This window comes from Geotrypetes seraphini, chromosome 14 (assembly GCF_902459505.1).
Source record: "Geotrypetes seraphini chromosome 14, aGeoSer1.1, whole genome shotgun sequence".
Lineage (NCBI taxonomy): Eukaryota > Metazoa > Chordata > Amphibia > Gymnophiona > Dermophiidae > Geotrypetes > Geotrypetes seraphini.
In genome coordinates this window covers 18981029-19008761 of record NC_047097.1, presented here as the reverse complement: position 1 = coordinate 19008761, position 27733 = coordinate 18981029, and the positions used below count along the sequence as shown (strand labels likewise).

Sequence of the window (27733 nt, the reverse complement as noted above, 5' to 3'; positions counted from 1 at the left end):
AGACAGCGGTCTGCCCCCCACCCCACTGACTCCATAGTATCTCTCTTATCTGTTCCTACATCCTTCATCAAGAACTCTGTTCATACGGTAAGTCTGTCTTATCTGTACCCTTCTCCACTGCCAACTCCAGACGCTTCTCTTTCCATCTCCCTGTGCCAGTCAGGTTTTCAGGATTTCCACAATGAATATGCATGGCATTGATTTGCACACACACTGCTTCCATTATGCATATTCCTTGTGGATATCCTGAAAACCTGACTGGCAAGGGGGCACTCCAGGACTGACTTGGGAAACACTGCCCTACGTTGTTTGCCCATCATGCTTCACAAATCCAAGCTAAAAGTCCACCTTTTCTTAGGCTGCGTTTAATTCCTAACCCTGCATTTGCCTGCTTAATACTCATGTTGGTTTCATCATTCCCATAATACATTAACTTCCTAATCTCTTATTTATCTTGTTTGTTTGTATCGAATATATTGTAAGCTCTGTCAAGCAGGAATTGTCTCTGATGTATTTGAATACATTTAATAGTGCTATAGAAACAATTAATTAAACAGTCAGTGTAAATGTTAAAAGTGACACAGTTTTTAATAGCCTGCATTACTGCATCAACTTAACTACACCTAGACAAACTAATACCAGGTCAGTGATTCCCAATTACCCCTATCCTCGAGTGAAATATGCATCCTCGCTACGTGAACTCTCTGAGTGACAAACATAGCACCGAAGGCATTTGCTTGGCTTTTTGGCCTTTGCACAAGCACTGAAAGTTTGTAGCATATGGAGGTGGGGGTAGAGAAAGAGCGGACATCAGAGGGTCACAGCTTGATAACGGACTCCCTTGCAGTAATAGAAGCAACAACAGAAAGCAAAGTGAGAGGGAAAGATAGAACAGCTGCCAAATTCCTCAAACCCCTCACCCAACCTCCAGTGGAAAATACAAGGGATCTGCATGCCCCATTATTCTCCCCAAAGGAAAGACATGGGGCTTCAGTTTAGAGAATGACATGAGGACAAATTTTTCACCGTCCCCACAGGAACTCAATTTCCCATCTCATCCCCACAAGTTCTTTTCCTGTCCCTGCCCCATTACTTCAAGCTCTGTCCTCATCTGCACAAGCCTCAAACACTTTAAAATCATAAGTAGCAACATTCTAGAGCTCGGATTGTGATGTCATAATGCCTCATTCCACCAATGCCTAAGCTCCGTCCTCATCTGCACAAGCCTCAAACACTTTAAAATCATAAGTAGCAACATTCTAGAGCTCAGATTGTGATGTCATAATGCCTCATTCCACCAATGCCTAAGCTCTGTCCTCATCTACTCAAGCCTCAAACGTTTTAAAATCATAAGTAGCAACATTCTAGAGCTCGGAATGTGATGTCATAATGCCTCATTCCACCAATGCCTAAGCTCCGTCCTCATCTGCACAAGCCTCAAACACTTTAAAATCATAAGTAGCAACATTCTAGAGCTCGGATTGTGATGTCATAATGCCTCATTCCACCAATGCCTAAGCTCCGTCCTCATCTGCACAAGCCTCAAACACTTTAAAATCATAAGTAGCAACATTCTAGAGCTCAGATTGTGATGTCATAATGCCTCATTCCACCAATGCCTAAGCTCCGTCCTCATCTGCACAAGCCTCAAACACTTTAAAATCATAAGTAGCAACATTCTAGAGCTCAGATTGTGATGTCATAATGCCTCATTCCACCAATGCCTAAGCTCTGTCCTCATCTGCCCAAGCCTCAAACACTTTAAAATCACAAGTAGCAACATTCTAGAGCTCGGATTGTGATGTCATAATGCCTCATTCCACCAATGCCTAAGCTCCGTCCTCATCTGCCCAAGCCTCAAACACTTTAAAATCACAAGTAGCAACATTCTAGAGCTCGGATTGTGATGTCATAATGCCTAAGTCTCCCTCCTTCCTTTCCCCTGCTCTTACCACCCTGCTGCTGCTGCTGCTAAAGCCGACAGGAAGTCTTCTTTCCGACGTCAATTCTGACGTCGGAGAGGACGTTCTGGACCAGCCAACTGCACTACAAACTGCTATTGCAGTTTGATAGAAGAGGCCCTCAGGGCTCTTTTTACAAAGGTGCGCTAGCATTTTTAGCTCACACACCGGATTAGCGTGCGCTACCCGAAAAACTACCGCCTGCTCATGAGGAGGCAGTAGTGGCTAAAACCGCTAGCACGCCTTTGTAAAAGGAGCCCTTAATCTATTTATAATTTAGTCTATTTATAAAAATGGTTCAAAAAGATAGACGCACATCTGAAAAATGACCATTTTAAAAAAAAAAAAAAAACCCAGGATAGACATTTTGTGATTTTGAAAATGGCCATGTTTGGTACTGTATTTTTCTACATCAGCAAAACATACAAAACTCAGATTTGTACGTCTTATCAAAAATGCCCCTCCACATCAGTATACATTAATAACATACCATCTAGGCTTTTAAAAACCATCTTCTTTTTTCAGTGTTTGTAACACTTGTACACTGAGCCAGGTTCTGTTCAGGCAATTTTTAAAGAGTGATCCCCAGATACTGGATTCAATATGAACTTTGTACAGCTGTGCCATCCTTCTAAATGAACAAATCATGCACATGTTTTATCCTGAGATAGGCTGCACTTACTGATACTGACTCTTGATGTAAATTCCCTGAATTATCTTCATGGTGCGGAGCCAAATTGAAAGTAGCCAAGCCTCCAGGAAATATTTATGTAGCTCTAGGATACAGGAATTCTAGTCCTGACAGCCCCTTCAGTAATTGTTTTTGGCAGTTTTCCTTTATTTTTGTTATATCTTCTTAATTTACAGTGTGTCTGTTCTTCATCATTCTACCACTGGTTGTCTTCAGATCCCTTCTCATGTGCAACTAATCCACTCTTTAGTCTCTGTAACTTCTCTTGTTTGTGCAAATGCACAGAGTCTGAAAAGATTATATCCAGTCATAATTTTTTACCCTAGATCTTTAACATCTAAAAATAAAAGCTCAGGTGGGACAGTGCGGTGGAAAGAAGGACTGCACAAGTCTGACTGAACTCGAAAGACCTGTCATGGCACTGGGAGGAGCCTGGCTGCAGGAGGAGAGGACAGCGCAAACTCCATATTTTTTTTCTAATTTGACCTAAGCTCCTTGCTTGGGTTGCAGCGGCAAGATGTGTTGATTAAAATACTTAATTTTGTCTGCTCGACTTTTATCTTAATACTGGTCCTGGACTAGGGAAAAAAAAAAAAAGCCAAGGTTTGCACCATCTCTGACAGTGCTGGAATGGAATGGCGGGGGAGGGGTGGAGGACAATAAGGGAAATGCTGGACCGAGGGATAAAGGAGTAAAGGGAGATGCTGGACTATGGAGAAGAGGAATGGTGCAAGACTGTGGGAGGAAGAGGATATACTAGACTGTTGAGGGAAAAATAGGAGAGGAGAGATACTGAACTTTGAAGAGGGGAAAGGGATTTTTTTAAAGTTTTTTTTTAAAGTTTTATTAGGATTATATATACCGCCTATCAAGGTTATCTAAGCGGTTTTACAATCAGGTACTCAAGCATTTTCCCTGTCTGTCCCGGTGGGCTCACTACCTATCTAACGTACCTGGGGCTATGGAGGATTAAGTGACTTGCCCAGGATCAGAAAGACAGGGAGACAGGAATAGGGTTTTGCATTCATTTGAAATGACAGGAGAAATGTCAATGACATTTTAAAGGGTTCATTTTCAAAGTGCTTATGAGACACACAAAATACCATACTCGTAGGTTACAATGGTACTTTATGGGCTCCTTTTACAAAGGCGTGCTAGCGGTTTAGCGCACGTAATACCGCACGCTAAACCACCGGCCATGCTAGCCGCTACCGCCTCCTCATGAGCAGGCGGTAGTTTTTAGGCCAGCGCGTGATGAAAAGTCACGCGCGCTAGCGCGGCTTAATAAAAGGAGCCCTGTGTGTCTAAGGGCTCCAATTACTAAGGTGCGCTAGCGTTTTTAGCGCGCGCTGAAGATTAGCATGCGCTAAATGAAAAATACTAACGCAAGCGTTAGCATTTAGCGCATGGGGTATTAGCGCACGCTCAAACCTCCAGCGCACCTTAGTAAAAGGAGCCCTAAGTGCTTTGAAAAATGAGCTTCTTTGTGGGTTTTCCTGTGTCGTAAATAGTTTGCGAACTAGTATATACACTTTCAGAAGACTTTGCCCGCTTTCCCATTATATGAACTATTTGTGCACTATTGGGAAAGAGAGCAGCCTCTTAAAAAAAAAAGGTATGATCTATTTTCCAGACTGCACACTAATAATAATATTACTCTTGAAAAGAACAATTTTTTAAAACCCAAACAAAATGAAAATTGCCATAAATAACAAGGGAAACAGAACAAAATGAAAATGTTGGGACGGCACATCCAAAGATGGAAGATGTTGGATTGTGGAAGAGGGGGGAGAGAGCGGGCATGGGATAAGCCATTGGGAATGAATTGGCAAGGAAATTAGTGGGAAGGCAGTGGAAATAAAACCGGGGGTAGGTGGTCAAAGGGGATAGTCCAAGACTCGGTGGAGATAAATAATAATAATTTATTCTTTTTTTTATTTTTATTTATAATTTTGAATACATTACAATATCCAATACTTCAAAAGAAAAAAGGAAAATCACATAAAACAATACATAATCAAATCATACATGCATAATTCCTTTTAAGCCCACATTAATGGGGAGTATACCTTGCTATTTCTAATTGAATAAAGTTCAAGAAAATAAAGGACAATAATTCTTGGTTCACACTAAAGAACCTTGAATCATTCCTTAAAAAACAGGATATTTTTTATATTAATTCTCCTCATAATCAACTAGGTGAAACAAATCTCATTTCTATTTCTATTCTCTTGCAACTAAAAATTGTTGTAATTGTATAGGGTCCCAAAATGAATACTCAATATCTTGTAACTTAATCAAGCATTTACAGGGAAATTTCAGATAAAAGGATGCATCCAGTGCCAACACTCTATCCTTCAATTTCAAAAATTCTTTCCTCCTCAACTGAGTGGTTAATAATTTATTCTTATATACTGCCAAACCATTAGTTCAAGACAGTTTACAGCAAGAAAGAACTGCACAAACAGTGAATTACTTACACACGCATATCAAAATTTCGCAGAAAATACAAAATGACAATTAAGTCACATATTTGTCAAACAGATAAGTTTTAAGAATTTTTCCTAAATAAATAATATGACTGAGCTTGAGGAATAAGCGTATTCCAACATGAATTCATTGCACCAGCCTGAAATGCTAAAGTTTTTCCTAAGAATCGCTCATAACGACCTGCTTTTACCGATGGAAACGTAAACCAGTAAGTTTTTTTGTGTGTATTCTTATTTGAATTAAAAAAAATTCAAAGTGGGAAGAGAGGTAGGTTGGAGTCGATCCAAATAAAACTTTAAAACAGATACAGCCAAATTTAAAGAAAACTCTAGCCTCAAATGGCAACCTATAGAGCTTTACATAATAAGGGCTTACATGATCATGTTTTTTAAGACCAAAAATCAGACGAATTGCTGTATTCTGTATTATTCTGAGTCTATTAAGAATTTTTTTATGAGATCCCAGATAAACAATATTACAGTAGTCCAATATGGACAAAATTGATGACTGAACCAGTAATCTAAAAGACATTGAATCAAAATATTTTTTTAATAGTATTTTTTAATCAGCAGATCAGTATGGTCATTAAAAGATAATGAACGAGCTAACATAACACCTAAAATTTTGATCGTAGTGGGTATTGAGTAGTTTTGACCGTTTAAATGAAGTACATCTTCATTGATTTTATCATTAGGACTAGCAAGAAAAAACTTTTGTGTTTTCTGAATTAAGCTTCAGTTTAAATTTAATGGTCCATTGTTCTATTTTTGCCACAATAAATGAGATCTGATGAATCTAGGCAATGTATGTCCAAACATTTACCGTAAATCTACTGTATAATCTTGTATGTCCAATTACATTCCATTGTGAATGTTTACTTGTAGACCGTTCTGAGCTACTAGGAGGACGGGATAAAAATCTAAATAAATAAATAAATAATAAAATCTCATGGTCTACTAAGTCAAAAGCACTACTTAAATCCATCTGAAGAATCAATGCACTGGTCCCCAGCTAAATAGGCCATGAAGGTGATCAGTCAATGAGGCCAATACAGTTTCTGTACTAAATCCTAAACTAAACTAAACCTTATGTTTATATACCGCATCATTTCCACGGATGTGGAGCTCGGCACGGTTTACAAGAACTTAAACCTGATTGAAAACTATGGAGGACGTCAAATTTATCCAGATAATTTACTCATTCAACATTTACTAATGCTTCCATACACTTTGTAGATAGCAGGATAGAGGTAATAGGTCTAAAGTTTGAATTATAGTTAATGGGCTCTTTAGGATTTTTTTTTTTTACGATAGGAGTAACCAGGATTTGACCTATTTCCTTCATAAATAACCCTTTTTTCAATAAGAAGCAATCCATTTAAAAAGATTGGATTTCAAAGTAAAAGAAGCATTCTTCATTACATTAGAAGGGCAATTGTCCAGATGGCAGTTGGATTTAGTGAATAGCTTACAAAAATTATCCATTCTGTAGAATTAAATTGTTCCCAGGTCATATCTGTCCTAATACCATCATGTAATTGAGTAATAGTCATATTGTGGTCTTTATTTGGTTCAAGAGCAAAAATAAACTTCTCCCTCGGTATTCGCGGGGGATAGGGGCAGAGCCGGACCGTTGAATATCTTCTCGGCCGGCTCTGACCCACCCCTGCCTCCACCCCGCCTTCCCCCTGGCATCCTGGCCTTACCTGGTGGTCTAGCAGGCTTTCGGGGCGGGAGCAATCTTCCTATGCTCCTGCCCTGTGCAGATCGCCAATAGGAAATGACTGCCGTGAGTTTCCGAAGTCTCTCGAGACTACGACGGGAGCTCACGGCAGCAGTTTTGCTGTTGAGGTGGAAGTTGGTTGGTCGAAGGGAAGGAGTATGGTGATATTGTCTGTGTAGTTGTATGATGTTGGATTTGTCTAAGTAGGTGCCAAGGGAGGTGATGTAGAGGTTAAAGAGCATTGGAGATAGTGGTGATCCTTGGGGTACGCCACAGGGGTTGGACCAGGATTTTGTTTTTCCTCCATTTGATTTGAGTCTGTAGGTTCTGGATTGCAGGAATCCTTGACTCCGTGAGTATACCCTGCCTATGATTCCTGTTGCTTCCAGTATTTGCAGAAAGATGGTGTGGTCTACTAGGTCAAATGCGGCCGAAAGATCAAGTTGTATGACTGGCATCTTTTTTCCTTTGCTTAGGTGCTGTCGGGCTGTGTCCAGGAGACCCTAGTAGTGTCTCTGTGTTGTAGTTGGTTCTGAATCCAGATTATGAGGAGTGAAGTAGGATGTGGTCTTCTAGATAGTTTGTGAGGTATTGTGTCACTAGGCCCTCCATTAGTTTTACGTAGATTGATATTGAGGCTATGAGTCTATAGGTGGAGGGGAGATGATAATCTCGCTGAGCTCCTGTGGGAATTGGCCCTCTCTTAACAGTGATTGTATCCAGTGCATGAGGTGATTTCAGAATTTTGAAAAGGCAGTTTTTAGCAGGTAAGGTGGGCAGTTGTTAAGGTCACATGCTGCATGGCTATATTTTTTATAGAATTGTCAGGCCATTGTATAGTTGGAAAGTTGGACCATGTTCTCTCTGCTGCGGCTGACTCTTCTTCTGTGGAACTGGAAAATAAATTGCCTATAGGTAGAAATATTTTATTTGAATGTATTAATTCTATGGTTTGACATTATTTCCGATCATTGATTGAACGACATCCACGTCATTCTCTCCTTGGTTGGGCTGAGAACTTTTCAGCACCTCCTGGTAGTGTGAAGAGTTTCAGTCTGTGGTAACCAGAGCTGAGACTGTGATGTCATAATGCTTCATTCCACCAATAAGAGCCAACCTCATCAGTGACGTCACGATGGCTTGATTGTTCTATACTTGGCTAACTTTTATGACATATGAGGGGGGTGCTGAAAAGTTCTCAGCCCAACCAAACATCTTCCTAAATTCTGAACATTATTTTGCCAATGTAGCTGAAAAGAGTGTAATCTTACCCCCTTCTACAAAACTGCACAAGAGGTTTTTAGTGCCAGCCAGAACGTTTAATGCAGCACACTGGTCGGCGCTATGAACCTCTTGTGTGGATTTGTAATGGGGGGGGGGGGGTTATTTTGTTAAGTATCAATTTGAAGAAATCAAATTCTCTGTTTTGAGATTGTTTCAGATCATTGATTGAACCATATCCACATTAATATCTACCTCATTCTCATCTTGGATGGGCTGAGAACTATTCAGCACCCCCTCGTACAAACTAATCATCAAACATATCAGTGCTTATGCAGCATTCTATGTTAAGTTCTTGCAAATTTTTAATAACTTTCTAAAGACATTTTTAAGGACTTTTTTTAAAAGACCATCAGAGACAATATATATTGCATGAGTGGAATAACTTAAGCACTCACCAATATATTTTTCATACAAAATGTAATGCAATCTCGAATTTCCATCTTAAAAACTTGTGCAAAGCATTAATCAGTTAGCACAACTACCTTGCCGTGTGCTAACCAATTAGTGTGTGATTAAAGCCATTGGGCCCAGATTCTCTAAATGGCGCCATAATCAGCGGCTGCCTTAAAAGTGGCATGCAACGGCGTCATTTAGAGAATCGTGCCCCCGGCAAAGATAGGCACCAGAATTTAGGCCAGGGTTTTCAAGGCCTACATTTCTGGCAAATACCTCCTTTCAGCTTAGCAAGATTATAGGTGATTGTTATTTAGTCTTATGTTCTAATACAGTATTAATGGAAGGATAAAGGGGACTAAAGGGATCACCTTACAGGTCATGGACCTGATGGAACGCCGTGGGAGCGGACTGCTGGGCGCGATGGACCTCTGGTCTGACCCAGTGGAAGCAACTTCTTATGATTCTAAAGTTTGATTCAAAATCTGCACAAGTTTCGAAGATGGAAATTTGAGATTGCATTACATTTCTAATGAAAAAATGTTGGTATCGATGATGAATTAAGGTGAGCAGGGCAGGATTAACCAATGGGCCAAGTAGGCACGTGCCTAGGTCCCGAAATGGTCAGGGGGGCCCGATGAAGGAGGGCATCAACATTGTTTTTTCGAAACGGCGATGGGCCCCTCCAACATTGATCGGCAACGCAGCCCCCTCTCCACCCCACCCCCATCGACAGAAAGTAAGACACTCAAGTAACGTGGGTAAGAAAGGCAACGGGAACTGTAATTGTGCAAGCGGTGCTGCTTGCCCAAAGCTTCCCTCTGACACAGCTCCCTGTTTCTGCCTGGGCGCACGGTGGGGTGGGGCGGAGCAGGGGGGCCCAGTGTACTTGGGTGCCTAGGGGCCCTCGACGAATTAACCTGCCCTGGCAGTGAGTGCTTAAGTTAATGCACTCATGGAAAATATGTCATCTCTGATAATGCTGATACATCTGTTCCTGTTTCCTATGACTCTGAGCACCACCAGGTCATTCTACTGGAATCATTATGAACTGATTGTGATTTGTTCCTTCCAGTATAACAAAAGAGGGTTGAGCCGTCATTTTAAAATAAAAGGGAAATATTGACATTTGTTCTTCAATATTCTGTCATTTCTTATCCAAAATGGCACAATAAAAAAAACAACCAAATGTCATTTAATTCTGTTTCTGTCATTTTAGTGAACAAAAAACCGAAGTAACTAGAAAACAAAACAAAATTGTACGAAACAGAAGCTGCAACTAAGGGGATGACCCTGTGAACTTCTACTCACCGGCCACTGGTAAGCCCAGCACAGTTGTCGTTTCTTGCCGGTTTTGGTCTCACTGAGATCATAGCTGTTCATGTTGTCTAAGGGCTCCTTTTATCAAGCAGGTGCAGGGCCTTTTCTCATACTCCGATGCTCATTCAATTCCTATACGTGTGGAAGCATTAACCTCGCTGGCCTGCACCTGCTTGATAAACGGAGCTGTAAGTAAATTAGCCTGAATTTGCTGCTCGGGATTTTGCATCATTAGATCAAACTGCAAGACTCAAATTGTATCCAAAGCAACTTGTAATTGCCACATCTCTGCTGGGTGAACCTGAGCAGGGGTCATCATCATTTCACATCTACCATATCGGCTTAGATTAACGATTGCCATATGTGAACATGGGCCCTCCCTTGGTCAATAATGGAGTTATATCATCAGCTGGGTATAGTTCCTCTAACAAGCAGCAAGGGATCAAATGAAGCATCGGTAGCTCTTTGCCAAAAATGCCATTTGTATTTTGGGTCTGAGGCAACCGACACACGTACATGGTCAAGTTAAGACACCACCCAAACCCCTTGTGGTGATTCTTGGTCTGCTGGAAGAGTGTCTAGTATTTGTAGTCTCACCTTATCTGCTGCTGATTTTGGTTGCAGTAACATCTACCATAAATAGAGTTCCTTCGAAGACAAACTAATACATTTTGAGCGAACAGTAAACCCCTATATCAGTGGTTCTTAAACCTGTCCTGAGGGACCCCCAGCCAATCGGGTTTTCAAGATATCTCTAATGAATATGCATAAGAGAAATTTGCATGCCTAATACCTACTGTATAGGCAGAACTCACTCATGCATATTCATTAGAGCATCTGCCCTAGATAATTTGAATTGGGTGGTAGCTGGTACGTGTGATAAATAGGGCTTTGCATGGAAAAAAGTTAAGGGTCATAATTCAGCCACTGGTGGTGAGCGTTTTGCTAACCGTCACCAGCATTAGTCTCACATATTCAATGTCTGGCCTTGCTTGGGCTTCGGCATGAATATCCGGTTTATGCAATGCTGGCTAACGTGTGGCCGCTTAAGTCGATATTCAGAACTTAAGCAACCATGGGTTGCCAAATAAAGAGGATTTATGTGGTCCTATTTATGTGGTTACCCTGGTTCTTAAGGGCTGAATATCAGCACTTAACTGACCAAGTGCCAACTCTGCCCCGGAACACCCACAAAATAGCTGACTTTCATTTAGGCGCTAACGGCTAATTTTTAGTGGCAATAACCAGTTAAGTGCCACTGAAATTTAGCAGATAGCCCCAAACAAGTGATTTAACTATTCCGGCAGACGTTGAGGATTCTCAGCTGAACTGAGGCCCCACCTACTACCTAATGGACCTGATTAAGCAGCCCTTTAAAGGGCCGCATGTCAGGTGGGCCCCACCGAAGGGCTCCACCAAAGCGCCCTTTGTGCGGTCCTTCGTGCCGACTAAGTAGGACCAAACTAAAACCTCTGCCCAACTTCACCCATAAGTAACAACAGTCCACAAAGCTGTTTAACTGAGGACCAATGCATCGGAGGAAATCACTCTTTGAATCCACCTTCGCGTTTGAAGGCCCCAAAATTTGGAACTGCCTCCCGACCTGCTTATATCAAACCTCTTCCTCTCTTCAATTTAGGAAGGTGCTAAAAACGTACCTGTTTTCATTATAGTCTTGTTATGATTCATAATGTCTATGTTGCAAACATTATTAATCTTATGTAAGCTGCAATGATTCTCAGTTGACATTTGCAGGGTATAAGAAAGCTGCGGTAGCAATTCCCGGCATGACAAATGCGACGCATCCCATTTAATTCCATTGCATTTGCCACGCTGGGAATCACTACTGCAGCTTTGTAAAAGGGCCCCAAATATTTTGGAATATCAACCAGTATGTTTCTTTTTTTATGTTTGTTTCTTCATTTCATTCAGTGTTGTTCCACATCAGCACACACTAATTTGCTTTAGCATGTTATAAAAAAAATGCAATAACACAAAATAACTTGTGCCAACTGAAATACTTATTTATAGAAAATTTTATACCTTTTTAGTAAAAGTAACGCTGGCTTTTACAAAGCTGCAGTAGAGTTTTTTGGTTTTTTTTACTGTGGGGTGGTGGAGGGAGAGAAAGGGAGCAGATGCTGATGGAATTGGTGTGCAGGGAAAGGGAGATAGACATAAGGCAGAAGGATACTGGATGGAATTGGGTTGGAGGGAAAGAAAGGGGCAGATGCTGATGGAAGTGGGGGGAAGAGAGAGGAGAGAGTAAAATGCCAGACCATGGGGGTGTGGGAAGGGAAGGAGAGGAGAGGAGAGAGATGGCAGACCATTGGAGGAGGGAAGAGAAGAAGATGGATGCCAGACCAATTGGGGTGAAGGGAGAGATGGAAGAGGGAGGCATACAGTTTCTGGAAGGGGCATAGAAGGAAAGAAGATGCAATATAGAAGGGGCAGAGAGAGGGTAGACAGTGGATGAAAGGAAGAGAGTGACAAGAAGATGAGGAAAGTAGAAACCAGAGAAGACAAGGTAGAAAAAATTTTTGTATTTATTTATTTTTTTGCTTTAGGGGAGATGCATTGCTGTTTCTGTGGTGTTGCATTGTATGCAGAGTCCAGCTTCTTGGTTGTTCAATTTAACCTTTATCTATGTATTTCTATTTTATCCCCCCCTTTTACAAAACCATAGAGCATTTTTTAGTGCTGGCCGTGGTGGTAATAGCTCCAACGCTCAGAATTCTATGAGCATCTGAGCTGTTACCACCGCGGCTAAAAACCGCACTACAGTTTTGTAAAAAGGGGCAGGGTTAGTTGTGATTACATATTCCATAATAGGCAAAGGTGTGTTCTGTGTATTTGAAAGACATGGTTTACTGTTAGGATTGACTGTGCAGGACTGATCTGTACTAGTCTGGCTTGTTTAGTTTTACAATGGGTGCACTGATGTTATACTGCTCACTGCAGTATGTAAGATGCTGCCTTTTCCTAGGTACACTCTTGTGTGACATGTGGATTGTTCCTAAAAATCATGTTTTTCATACAAATAGGAGGGATTGTCAAAAAATGATGGGCCCCGGGTGTCACATATGCTAGGTACGGCACTGGGAGGGGGTCAGAGAGGGTCTGCCTTGATGGTAACTGGGGACTACCAATAGCAGAGAGGAGCTTATGGTGAAGAGGTTTGCTGTCATTGGGGGGTACTGGGGGTGGGGAATTGAGCCTGAAGAGGCTGGAGGTTGATATGGGGAGGAATGCTGATAGAGGTGGGGGAAAAGTGCTTTTGATTGGGGTCATTTGATGAGGAAGTAGTGATTTTAGAAAGCTGATCTCATGTCTATGTAGGGGGGATACATTTATTGCCCATATCCAGCTTTCTAAAACTTCTGCTCCCTCTTGACATAGAGGAGCTTAATGTGTAATCCTGTGCCTATTTAACAGGGGAGGTTTAAATCTGCAGAGCCTCTTGTAAAACAGTGCGAACAAAACACATGCCCTGACTTGACATTTGAATTCCTTTCTAAAATCTGTATTCACATGCTGTAAATAAATATTTAAAAAAAGTGGGGAAGTAGCGAACTCTGAAAGTAGACCCAAATTCCAAATCTTTGACCAATGATTTCTATATCTAACTCAAAAAAACGACTCCCTTCCATAAATGGAAATATCCACTTCAAACTCTAACCAACCGGCGTTCATAGATAAACTTTTGATCCCTTCCTCCTCATCAAGGGCCCTCCGATCAAATAATCAAAATTGACTGTCTATACCGTCAATACGGGAATTGTTGTACGACACTACTAGCAAATGCATCTTTTCAGTTACTGCCCCCCTCTCTGTGGAATGCCCTTTCACTAGACATTCGATGAGAGAACTCACTCGGAAAATCTAAAACCAAACTTAAAACTTTCCTCTTTAAAGATGCTTTTACTCTTTAGCATAAGCCTCCGCCTTTTAATTCCCTGATTCATGTGTAGCTTTGAAACATCTAATACTTCTTTTGAAGTGATTCCCTTCCTAATGTCTTTCCCACTCCTCATTTACCGTCCTTTTTTATTAATTTTACTTCGATGTATTTTAAACAACCTCTCCCTCCCCTACTTTCCTTCTGTTTCATGTATGTTAATCTGAATTTGTCCAGTATTTTAAATATTTGATAAATTATTGGTTTTATTTACTTATTTTAATTGCTTCCTATCATCTTTTATAATGTACACCGTCTAGACATGTATTTTGATAGATGGTATATCAAAAATAAGGAAACTTGAAACTAGAAACTTGAATACAGTTCCACTAATCCCTAACTTTTGGGATACTTTTATTAATATATCCATTTTTTTCAAAATTGAATGCTAGTGAAGATAAATCCAGAGACATAAGTAGAACTAAATTACTCTTAACCATATAAAAATGTGATCCATCATCACCATCTATATCAGTGGTCTCAAACTCAAACCCTTTGCAGGGCCACATTTTGGATTTGGAGGTACTTGGAGGGCCTCAGAAAAAATAGTTATTAAAGAAATAACATTTTTGCATGAGGTAAAACTTTTTATAGTTTATAAATCTTTCCTTTTGGCTATGTCTTAATAATAATATTGTCATTTATAGCTAAAGAGACATATGATCAAGAAACTATTTTATTTTACTTTTGTGATTATGATAAACATACCGAGGGCCTCAAAATGGTACCTGGCGGGCCGCATGTTTGAGACCACTGATCTATATGGTTCCAGTATTACTCCCAGCTCTAAATCATGTTGTGCTTCCTCCAACAGCCCATAATCCTCCCGAACTTCCCCCTCCCCTGCACACACAATTGCCTTTCCACTCCAGCACGTCTATCAATCCCCTCCTTCTTCAGAATAAAAGTCACTACGGCTTCTTTCAGACGGCAGCACAATCCCTTGCTGTAAGGAGCCAGTCACTGTATCAAGAATCGTGCCAACATCCCTTCTAAACACATTTTAAAATGTTCTATTGCAGCTGGGTCTGAGGATTATTCAATAACTTCATTAACAGGTTCATTCTATCCAGCATTATCAAATTAAACACTTCTAACCTCAAACCTGCCCCCTTTTTTCCTTTCCTTTCCCAGTATTTGATTACCCACCTCATCCAAATGAGTCTCAAAGCTAGATGCTATATATATATATTGCATCTAGTTTTAGGTTTTTAATGAATATTTTAAGTAGAGTTTGAGCTAATTAGTTATGTGATATATGACAACATATATATATATATATATATATATATATATACATATATATATATATATACACACACACACACATGCACCTTGACATGCATATAACTAATTAGCTCAAACTCTACTTAAAAGATTCATTAAAAGCCCAAATCTAAAAAAAGGACATCCTTAGTCAGACCTGTTTCAATCACATCTAAGGTTAAAAAAAGTGCTTTGAGATGAGCAGCTGGCCACTGGAGGGATTAATTCCCCAGTGGTTTCTGCCCCCTCCTTCTCCCCTAAAGTGAAACTGGAAAGGAATACCAGACTCCGTGACAGCTTGAAGTATTATGGGCATTCTGAACAGAGCAACATGCAGTTCTGAGGAGTGGCCTAATGGTTAGGCTACCTCTCTTCTGTGCCTGTGTGGCCATTTTCAAAGAATACTACCATGCAGATGCTCATGTGATCCATGTCCCCTTGTTTCCACCCATTCATAATATGGAGATTCAAATTTGTAAAATGGCTGTTCATGCTGGACACTTTTTTTGAACAGAAAATCTTGATGTATTTCCTGTTTGAAAATGCATGTGAGATGGACGTTCGTTTGGGATGTTCTGAAGTGGACATCCCTATTCTGACTTGGACATCTTTTCATAAAGGTCCCTTTAAAACTTTGATTAGTTACTCTCAATCTAGTGCCTTTTGGAATTTCTAATCACTCCTTTTGAGCCGCGCGGAGATTTCTTGATGGTGCAGATGCTTTTAAATGTTCCTTCAAATAAAATGTCCCATTCAATCTTAGTGACACAAATACTAAACACATCTTAAACTTTATTCTTTGCTCAATTGGAAGTCAATGCAGCTCTCTCAAGATTTCTTTTATTTAAAATGTATATCCTGCTTGATTCCAAGGCAGTGTACATCAATGCAAACACAATAAAAAGTAAACAAATATTATAAAATAACAGAGAAGATACATCCTGAAATTCATCATTTCAACCATTCTGGACAAGTGTCTTTTCAACAACCACTGACATCGAGTCTGATTTTGTTCTCAATGTAGTCCTGTTGGCAACATATTCCAAGCCATGGGGCCAGCCACTAAATAACTTTGTTTATCCATCTTTTCAAGTTGAACCTCCCAAATTGTTGGTACTGTACTATCAATTGACATGAAATTTCAGATCAAGGAGATCTCCGTGGAATATACCACCATAACTGATCATGTAGATATTTGCAAGCAGATTAGTACAGAGACTTATGTATCATCATCAACAGGCAAAATATGATACTGAGCCCTCTCGTCCATCAAAAGTCAAGCTGCCCTGTTCTGGACTAACTGGAAGCATTTTAAGTGATATTTAGGCAAACCACAATATAATGTATTACAATCGAATCTCGACATTACAAAGGCATGGATTAAATTTGGTCAAGTCTTTTTTCTCTAACAATTGTGTAAAACAGGGGTGCTCACACCTTGCGAGCTACTTTTAAAATGACCAAATCAAAATGATTTACCAACAATAAAAATACTAAACATATACCCCCTCTTTTACCACGGTGTGCTAGTCAATTTAGCGCAAGCTAAGCGCTAAATCGGCTAGCACGCCTTAGTAAAAGACCCCTCCATATATATTTATATATCTACCAAGTGCACTTCTTCTGTCCTCCAGACCTTGTTCCATTCCCCAACCAACATCTCTCTCTGTCCCTCCAGGAGTCCAACTTTTCTTTCTCTTTCCTTCACCCTTTTTGGCAACATGTCTCCCTCCTCTGTTATGATTGTGCATCTCTCTGTTCTTCCTCAGGGTCTTTCCCCTTCTGTCTGCACCTTCCATAGTCCAACATCTGCCCCCCTCTCTTCTGCCTCCCCTTTGTTTCAGGTTTCTCCTTCTCTCTGTCTTCCTTCTGCTAACATTTTGAGTCCTCCCACTTTTGGTTCAGGTCTTTGTCTCTCTCACTCTGTCTTCCCCCTCCCCAGGGTGTGGCATCTCTCTTTCCTCAGTTCAGGGTATTTCCCCTCTCTAACCCCTCTAGTAGTCCAGGATCTGCCCTGTCTTCCCCCTCCCTTTTGGTTCAAGGCTGCTTTCCCCCTCCCCTCCTTAAGGTCCTTTTGTCTCTCCCCTCCCCCCGATCCAGCATCTCTAAAGCAACCCCCATCGCACCGGGGCCCTCGCGATAGGCACAGCCTTATGTCCGCTGCTTCCTGTACACAGTGACTGTCAGGACATCAGACCTCTTGATTGCAACTATTCTTGCCTCCGTTCTTCCCTCTGGGCCTATCACAGTTGAAAGTTAATTACGGCAGCCTGCAGAGCAAACGTAGCAGGCTGCCATCGGCCTCTGTAGCGCGTTCTCTCTGCCACGGTCCCGCACCTCCTCTAATGTAGAGAGCTGCACGGGAACGGGGACGACGGGAATCCCGCGGGTTCCCCCTTCGGGTCATGGGGATCCCATGGGGACGCCCCCTAGTGTCGCGGGGATCCCATGGGGATGCCCCTCGTGCTCTCGGGGATCCCGCGGGGTTCAATGCCGTGAGGCTCATCTAATTTTCCTACCTGCCCTGCTGCGAGGCTCGTCTTCCATTTCCTGCCTGCCCTGCTGCAGCACACATAGCCAATCGGAAGTCTTCCCCGATGTCAGCACTGATGTCGGGAAGACTTCCGGTTGGCTGTGTGCGGCAGGGCAGGTAGGGAAAAGGCAGTGGCGTACCAAAGGGGGGGGGAAGTCCGTCCCGGGTGCAGCCATGTGGGGGGAGTGTGCACAGCCGGTCAGGTCCCCTTACCTTTGTGGCACTTCCCCCGACCGACCAACAACAGGCCCGGTCGACAAACTTCCCTGCCCTGTAGCCGCGAATCTAAATTACCTTCTTACAGCAGCTTCAATACTCCAGCTGCTGTAAGAAGGTAATTTAGATTCGCGGCTATAGGGCAGGGAGGTTTGTCAGACCGGGCCTGTTCTGTTGTCGGTCGTGTGGGGAAGCGCCACAAAGGTAAGGGGCAGAGAGGGAGAAAGGGAGGAAAGGTGGAGTGGAGAAGAAAAGATGCTTAAGGGAAATGGGTAAAACTGAGGGGGGAGAAGGACGCTGAAAGCACTGGGGAAGACAAAGGGGTGGAGAAGGATGCTGAAAGGACATGGGGAAGACGGGAGGGGGGGAGAAGGACGCTGAAAGCACATGGGGAAGACAGAGGGGGCAGAAGGACGCTGAAAGCACATGGGGAAGACAAAGTGGTGGAGAAAGACGCTGATAGGACATGGGGAAGACAGGGGGGGAAGGACGCTAAAAGGACATGGGAAAGACAGGGGGGGAGAAGGACGCTGAAAGCACATGTGGAAGACAGAGGGGGGAGAAGGATGCTGACAAGACATGGGGAAGATGGGGGTGAGAAGGACGCTGAAAGGAAATGGGGAAGAGAGAAGACGCTGGCAGGGAAGAAGACAGATGCCAGACTATGGGAGGAGTGGAGGGAAGAAGATGGGTGCCAGACCAATTTGGAAGGGGGGAGAAAGAGAGAGGCACAGTAACAGAGCAAATGGAAGACGCAGAGAGAAGAGAGACAGTGGATGAAAGGAATTGAATGAGAACATGAGGAAAGCAGAAACTAGGCAACAAAGGTAGGAAAAAAATTCTTTTTTTTTTTTTGCTTCAGGATAAAGTAGTATATTAGTTGTGTTGATAAAAATTTATAAACATGAGAGGTTCTGGTAGAAACCCGTTTACAAAGTATGTATTCTTCCCGATTAATATTTCCAAATTAATAAAGTCTTTTTGCTTATTTTTAAATGGGTTTCTACCAGAGCCTTTAATTCAGTAGCATAATTAACTGAAATAACTATTTCTGAAGTTTATAGGGTCGGGTGGGGACGTAGGGGATTCCTTGCGGGGACGGGCGGGGACATAGGGGATTCCGGGTGGGGACGGAGGGATTCCTCACAGGGACAGGTGGGAGTCCTCACGGGGACCGGTGGGGACGGGTGGGACTTTGGCGGGGACGGGTGTGATTTCTGTCCCCGCGCAACTCTCTACTCTAATGTCATGGGTGGGACCACAGTAGAGGGAACGTGCTATAGAGGCCAATGGCAGCCTGCTAGGTTTGTTCTGCAGGCTGCCGTAATTAACATTCAACTATGATAGGTCCAGAGGGAAGAACGGAGGATGCTGAGGGGGAAGCCTGTCATCTGAGTGCAGAGCGCCCAGCTATAAGATGCTAAAGACACTAGGTAAAACACTGGCTCAGCGATCTACTGGCGTTGCCTTTGCGATCGACCGGTAGATCGCGATCGACGTTTTGGGTACCCCTGGTCTAAAACATCAAATAAGTTGCAAGACCATAGAAATTTGTTCTCCAAAATCCAATCTAACCACACACTCAAATTTTAACTATCTTTTTCTCACTTAATGTAACACAATCAATGGAAGGACTATAAAACAGCATATTTCTCTGTCTTAAAAACCATTATATGTCACTGGTTATCTGCTCCTAACAGAACTTCATGTCTGCTCAAACTTGAATTCATCCTATCCTTTCATTCTTCAATTTTCTTCACATAATGAGTTATCTTACCTATTCCCAATGAGTCCTTTAGCACTCTAATAAATGTTCTTGGTTTATTACTGGCCTTTTCAATATCAGTGGAATGGCTATTTCCTTTTCTTACTTTGAATGTTAGCCAATCATTAGCTTCCAACTTCCATTTTTTTTCATCCCCTACTTTTTGAGATTTTACCCATCTTCTCACCAATTTACGTATTTTTTCTCTTGTATATTTAATGCCTCAGTAAACTCTCTCCTCTGACAGTTTGGGCAGACTATTTTTTGTCTCAGTGATGCTAACTCATTCAAAACTTCCTCTATAAATTATAGCACTCTTTTCTACTTGTAACTTATTGTGTGGATCCCTAAATCACCTTCCTTCCTAGCACCATTACCTTCCATCTGTCCAAATCTAATATCCCTCCTACTATTTTCACTTTGTTATCCAATTTCTTTCTTCTATTCTTAAACATAATTCTCTACCTAAAAATGATTAGCCACAACTTCTCAGTCCAAATCTGATCCTTCTGTTATAACTCCTCTGATACATAAACTAAATTTACAATATGCCCCTGCTGAGTTTTACTATTCCTTTACTCATTTTAAAATCACAAACTCAGTTAAAGGTGACCTAATCATTAATAGCACATTCAAATATTTCCTCCTAATCGTGCAAAGGCATTTTGGGGAAGAGGGAGGAGGGAACAATAAAATAATATTCCCAAATAACTGCTATTCTTAGGCAAGTCTACAATCTTCCTCCCCTCCTCCCCCTCCTAAAGGTATCGAAATGTTCAAAACTCCATGGACATTTTAAAAAACCTTTTTAAGACCACCTGCCTCTGTTAGCCATGTTTCCATTACAAAACACAGTCCAGCTGTTCATCCCTATTCAGATCATGTGCTAAATGCCACTTACTACTAACAGGGCAAAGTTCCAAGTTTTAATATTTTTCTTATCTCCTTCTGATCAGTTGACTGAACTTCAGCCTTGCATAACCAAAGCTGTTGCTTGACAATACGCCCCTCTCTCCTGGTCTTTAGAACTTTATAACTCCATCTTCCATTCTCCCTACCAAATACAACCTGAATTGTCCTTATATTCCCCACCCCAAAACATTTCTCCAACCCCTAATGCCTAACCCCTATAACTTGAGAATGACTAATTTCCTCACCCTCCAATCACCCCTACACCTCTGCCAAAGAAACACAAAATTATACCACCAATATCTCAAGTTCTACACAATTTCACTTCGGTCTCTTGAAGAGACTCCCAAAGGAACAGAACTGCAGTTTGTTTACATAGGCAAGAGGGGCTTGTCAGCATCTTATGACATCACACTACCACTACCACACCCAAAGCTCTTTCTGGTATCAGCAGCAGTTCACAGACAGATGGTGTCATAGCCATATGGCTAATGTAGGGTAGGCCTGAGCTCAAACTTAGTGTGCATAAAATTTTGCCTTTGCCCCCCAGCACCCCAAACTAAAAATACAAATACCTATGATGGCAGGGATTTACACAAGAACGATGGGAATGATCACAACAAAATGAACCAGGATGTACGCCACCAGTTCTTTATTGTATTTAGAAGTGAAACAGAGGTCAAAACTTATCAAAACGGCGAACCCAACACTGGTCCTCCGGAGTCCTCATAAAATAGACAGAACACATACAACTCAAGAACTGATGGCAGCCATTCAGGGAGCGGCGCAGGGCCAGGCTGGAGCGCGAAAAGGTCATTCCTGCCTTGTGCGCCGCTGGCCGCAAGATATGATGAGGCAGCCATCTAGCGAGGGAGGGGCAGGAGCGTGGCAAGCTCGCTCTTGCCGATACATCGCTGTACCAACAAAACTTAAAAAGGTACCGGGGGGGGGTAAAAATTTGTTATATTTGCTCCATTAGATGCACTTTTGGGGGGGAAAGTACGTTTTATGGAGCGAAAAACACAATAGATTAATTTGCTTTATCTTTCCTATTTTTAGATGGCAGTTGGGACTTTTCTCCCTGGAGAAGCGAAGACTTAGAGGAGACATGATAGAAACCTTCAAGATCCTGAAGGGCATAGAAAAAGTAGACAGGGACAGATTTTTCAAATTAAGGGGCGCCACAAGTACAAGGGGGCACTCGGAGAAATTGAAAGGGGACAGGTTTAGAACAAACGCTAGGAAGTTCTTTTTCACTCAGAGGGTGGTGGATACGTGGAACGCGCTTCCAGAGGCTGTTGTAGACAAGAAAACATTAAATGGTTTCAAAGAAGGTTTGGATAGATTCCTAGAAGAAAAAGGGATTGAGGGGTATAGATAGGTATAGACCATTGCTCAGGAAATGGGCCTGATGGGCCGCCGCGGGAGCGGACCGCTGAGCAGGATGGACCTAGGGTCTGCCTCAGCGGAGGCAACTTCTTATGTTCTTATGTTCTTATTACTTTGACTGGATTGGATTGTTAACCGCTTTGATCCTTTTCGGAAAATTGGGCAGTATATAAAGATTTTAATAAACATAAACATGCACTCTGCAGTTCTCTCCTCTCTTAGGGTTATTATACTGTTTTTTTAGGACTATGTGACTTGCTGTGTACACATGATATTTACCGCAAGTTGCATCATTTCATTTACATAATAATGAGCTGCTTTATATGTTTGCAAAATTTGCATATCATTACTCTGCAACCTGCTGCATTAGAGCAAAATAAACTGCATTAGTGCCCTTTAAGTCAAGTTAAGGGACAAATAACTCAGCTAAAGCATCGTAGGAACCTGTTTTGCCTTTATAGATTTCAATTAGGTATGTTCAGATTTCTCACATAGGCACCCTATTAAAGAATTTGCATCCGCAAGGCATAAGTCAGCCTGTAATAATTCTGCAGTATTTGTTAAACACTGTTCAATCTTTTCTCTGTATTTGCGAATTCCGTATCTACAGATTCACTTATTCATGATTTAAAAAAAAAACAAAAAAAACACATTTTCATTTTTCAGGCTATTTTAAACCCTGTAAGCCCCCCTTAAGCCTTACCTGGTGGTCTAGCGGGTTTTTGGGGCAGGAGCGATCTTCCCACGCTCCTGCCCCCGTGCAGATCGCTCACAGGAAATGGCTCGAGAGACTACGGGAGCTCAAGACAGCCATTTCCTGTGAGCAATCTGCACGGGGCAGGAGCGTAGGAAGATCGCTCCTGCCCCGAAAACCCGCTAGACCACCAGGTAAGGCTTAAAGGGGGGCTTTCAGGGCTTAAAATAGCCGGGGGAAGCGGGGGTTAGGGGCAGAACCAGCCTGAATATTATTTGCGGGCCGGCTCTGCTCCTAACCCCCGCGAATATGGAGGGGGAAGTATACGAGTTTCTCCTACACAAAGTGTCAGACCTGTTCATATTAGGTGTACAAAAGTGTCTTAGCTCTTGTAAGGGAAATGGAGGCCCCTTTCTGCTATGTCTATGTACATGTAAATGCCCCTAATAACTTCTTTGGTTGTCCTAGCCACACCTAATTGTCGGGATATGTTGGAGAGTCACACGGATGTGTATGCCAACAGAGAGCGTTTGTATATTGAAAAACAGCATCTTTTAAAGATGCAATTGCTGAGAGCATAAATTCTGCTGCATCAGTAAATGTGGACAGTGATATTCAGGCTGTCATCAACAGAGTTCGCTTCCCCGATGCAAAATGATTCCGTTGCATAGTTCTTGGGAATATGGGAACCTGATAACAGTTTGCTTTTGCTTTGGCTACACATTAATTAAGTAAAATCCCGGATCTGGCCAGAGTGTATTTATATTTTGAACAACGTGCAGACGGGGGCTTAGGGGCTTTATTCCTCCCCGTTTACAAGCTGACATTTTGTTTTCTCATCACAACACTAAGGGGTCCTTTGATCAAGCTGCGGTAGGGATTTAACGCGCATAATACCGCGCGTTAAACCGTCTGTCGCGCTAGCCGCTAACGCCCGCATTGAGCAGGCGTTAGGTTTTTAGCCGGCCGCGGGGGGGGTTAGCGCGTGATGAAATGTCCGACGCGCTTAACCCCAAGCCAGCGCGGCTTGATAAAAGGACCCCCCCTAAGCCACTCGTGCAGGGAATAAACCCCTGTTTAGGAAGTGATGAAACAGCGATGCCATCATCCACTGGATATTTTAACTGTTTGGCGGAATGTATTTCCAATACTGCATTTTGGTTTGCTAACATTTTTTTTTTCTATAGGCGACTAAAACTTCACCTCTGGGGCAAAACCATTTAGCCCCCCCCCCCTCCCCCCCCCGGTTGAGTTACATTCAGGTACCCTATGGGACTGCAATTGAATTTTGCGGTGGACGTGCCCGAGATCACAAGGAGCCACCACAGTGCCCTAGCTGTAAACCTAACACGCCTGCAGAATCAGACTAGAAAAGACTTTTCTTTTCCAAAGGCAAAGCCCCCGCCCCTGTTCTTCCATTTGCTTTGCGGTTGCTTCCAGCCAGAAACTCTTCCCTCCCTGCTAGCAAAGCCGGGGAAGGGCTGAACTTGGCAGCGACGATTCGTCCTTAAGCCAGCTCTAAGCGCAGCCCGGGCTTTTACAGCAAAGTATTGAGCTGCACCGCCTGGGGGTGGGGGGAGGGGAGGCCACCGGAGGGTCACAGCGAGCGCCAGGGCCTCCGAAGCGAGTCCGAGGGAGGGAGCAGCCGAGAGCAGCTCCCCCTTCCCTCCCTCACTCCCTCCCCCCAATCTCCATCTCTGGTGCAGCGGGATCAGAGATGGGGGAGGGACCCGAGCCTGGAGCTGGTTTATTGGTAAGCAGCCTGCTGCTCTCTTGACGGATTTGACTGGAGATGGATCGAATTACACCATTTGCTGGGCTCCACTTTGTTTTTCTCCTGCGCTGTCCCGCTAGTGTCGGGGCTATACCGGGGGAGCTGGAAGAAAGCGACGGGGCATTTTCGTCCGGGGTTCTGCCCTATCCTCATGAGGTAAGCCGAATCTTCCGAACCGGCGCCGCGATTCGGGTTTAGCAGCCGATGTTGGCTTAACAGCTGATCGCCTGGATTTTTTTTTTTGGGGGGGCAAGGTAGGAAACTGGGTCTAGGGGGGGGGGGGTTCTTTTCACAGGCGGGCAAAGTTCTGTCTCGCTTTTTCCATTTCTCTTGGCGCCTCCAACGGGGGCTTTAAACTCGAGAGGGAAGATTTAATCCAGAAGTTGCGGCTTTGCTGGGCGAGAGCTCCGCGTTTGTTTACGGCGGCGCTTAGGCTCGGCAGGGAGGGGGGGATGGTAAAGCGGTGGGGGGGTGGGGAGGGCGGGAGGATTTGTCTCCGGGCTACTTGTTTGGTCAAGCTCGGGGCTTTGAAGATCAGAAAGGTCTGGAGGGCGGGTTAGTTGGATAGCAAAAGCCTTCCCCCTCCTCGCTGTAAGGCGCTTTGGGGTTTAAAGCTTGAAGGTGGATGTGGATCCCGGAGAGAATAAAAAAAGGAAAGATGGGAGCGTAAATTAAGGATGAATCTGAGCAACTATTTGGGAGGAAAGACTAGTAGGCGCCGACATTTCCAAAATGATTGGCAGGGCCACATACTTGACCAATTACCTCTCCCTGCTTGTTCAGTATTGGGGTTCTGCACCTCCAAAGAGCTGACTCCTATGATCCCGAGAAAACCCAATAAGCTACAGGTTGATTTCCTTCAAATGTGTAACCTGAAAATCAGATGTGAGTTGGGGTTTTGCTACATGTAAATTTAATAGTGCTCCAAAATTTATTAGTGCTCCCTTCTTCTTATTCGTGTTTAGGGGCCTTTTGGTCCGTTTTTACCTAGTATGTAATTGTTGTCAGTCTTGTAGTTTTTTTTTTTATAGAAATGTATGTTTTACTTGTTAAATTTTTGTTTAAATGTTAATTTTAAATCTTGTTCAACGCTTTGTAGTTTCAAAAAAGCATTTAATCAAAAATCTGAATAAACAATAAACAATAAATCGGGGGGGGGGAGGGGGGATTTGCTATTAAGAATCATATTGAAAAGCCCAGCAATATCGTCTGAGCTGTGCTTTAATGAAACATTTGGTTTTAGGGGCGAGCTAGACTCTGACAGGGTTTCTTCAAAGAAAGGCATAGGCGTTCAGTAACTTTCCCTCCAGCTGCTGGTCCTCCCATACTCTGGAATAGGCAGACTGAGGATGCTATATTGCAATCTGCACATATATTATGGATGAAAACAAATAAGCCTCGTCTCTTATTTCGTTCAAATGACTTGAATCTGTCGATTGCCCCCGATCTTATGCGGAAAGCCAATGTTTTGTCTAAGCCTACCTGAATAAACTTTTTTGTTTCGGCCCTAAAATTGATACCGCCGGCTTTTACAAGTTGATTGACCATGGTTTGAAAGCTCTTTTATTATTTATAATCCTCTGAATAGAGCAGAAAGGTCAAAGGTGGTCTTTTTAGAACAGTGGTGCTGTGGAATTTCGCGTAGAAAATCTCTCAAGACTATTCAGCTCTCTTAATTGCGAACCGAGAAGCTGATATGTTGGAGGTAAATATCATTTTAATTCGAGTCCAACTTCTTTGAAGTTTGTAATAGGTGTTTCGCTATCTTATTTGCAAAATTATTTCTGTATTCATAATATCTATCTCTTCCCGATAGTTTGTTTAATTTGTGCTGTGTTTTATGACATGAACGTAGGCTATGTGTTCTGTAGGTTTCATGAAGTGGGGAAGGACAGCAGTGTATCAGAATTTATACACAGGAGGGTCTGCGGAAAAGTTCTCAGCCCAACCAAGAAGAGAATGATGCGGAGCCATGAAACGTACGAGATATTCCACACTTTTCTTGAAACTTTTCGTTTCGTTTCATTTCATTTCATACCATTGAAACTAAAAAGGTCAACAAAAGTGTGGCTCTACATCCTTCTCGTCTTGGTTGGGCTGAGAATTTTTCTGCCGCCCTTAATACAGATCATAAGTTGGATAAGCGCAGAAGAAAATAGGGCCCTTTTGCTAAGGTGTGGCAAAAAGTAGCCGCGGAGGGCCATTTTCAAAAGGACGTCTAAGTCCGACTTTGGACATTTCCTGTAAAACTTCCAAAATCGGAAATGTCCAAGCAGCCATTTTTGAAGAATAGCATCTGGCATGGGAAAGGTTACCAGAGCGCAAATACAAACGAGAGAAAAAAAAAAACATCAAACCGATAAATTCTCAAAGAAAACTCAATCCAAACCAAAGAGAATTTAAATAAATATCTTCTAAAATGAATTCAAGAATTGTGTGCTCAGTGACGTGAACATCCAAATATGCCAGTAAAGGGCTAGATGTTCTACTCTTTACATCATTGCCTCCATTATAGAACCATAACTTGAAAAATATATACAGTATAATAAAAGGTTACTTAGCTCAGTAGGTCTTGTAAGTTCTTATAAACGCTTGTGATTTCCAAGCCGGGGGGGGGCACGAATACATGGGGTGCAATGGCGTTCTTGATCAGCTGGCATCAAAATCTACGTGCTCCCAATCCCCAATAACCACAAAAAAGTGCACCAAATAGTCCAAAAATCAAAAACTCCAAGTCCTTAATTTGCATAATCCAGACAGGAAAATAAATCCACACCTCTGCTTCCTCGACACAGATCGTGTTTCAAGAAAGGTTACCGGAGTATCACACAGGTTTGCAGGTGTCTTAAGTAGCCTAGAGAGGAGGGCCCAGGCCTGTAATTTATTTATTTATTTCGATTTATATCCCATCCTCCCAGAAAGCTCTTTTTTTTACTGCGTGGATTAGTGAGTGCTAAAAATGTCACTTACCGAAGGACACCTGAGTACGGCATTAGAAAGTGTTCAAAGAGGAGTGACCAAAATGAAAAAGGGGCTGGAACTCCTCTCACGAGCAAAGGCTAGAGGGGTTAGGGCTATTTAGCTGATGCAGGCACCTAACTTACCCCCTCCTCTGATTTTTAGAGCCGGTTGCAGTGGCAACAGCTCCGATTCTCATAGAATTCCTATGAGCATTGACGCTTTTACCGCCACGGCTGGCGCTAAAAACCACTCTATGTAAAAGGGGGAGGGGTTAATTGGTTAATAAGCTTAATTGGCACCAATAATTGGCACTTAACCTCATAATTGCTGTTAATTGAACATAATTGGAAGTTAGGCGCCAAACTCGAAAAGCATGATACTATAAAAATTAGGCACCTAGTCCAAAA

At 42.5% G+C, this 27733-nt stretch overlaps 1 protein-coding gene across 7 annotated transcripts in view; it reads left to right on the top strand.

The window, feature by feature from the left end:
* SEMA6D (semaphorin 6D) overlaps positions 1–27733 on the top strand; it is a 598448-nt gene that overhangs the window by 477555 nt on the left and 93160 nt on the right. For 5 of the 7 annotated variants that reach the window (XM_033920097.1, XM_033920102.1, XM_033920100.1 and 2 more), the window contains one exon: positions 9761–9861. The gene's annotated coding sequence lies outside the window, so the exon portion shown is untranslated. Of the gene's footprint in view, positions 1–9760; positions 9862–24247; positions 24522–25231; positions 25251–27733 lie in introns of those variants that run through there. The other 2 variants (XM_033920098.1, XM_033920099.1) reach the window with 2 other exon arrangements.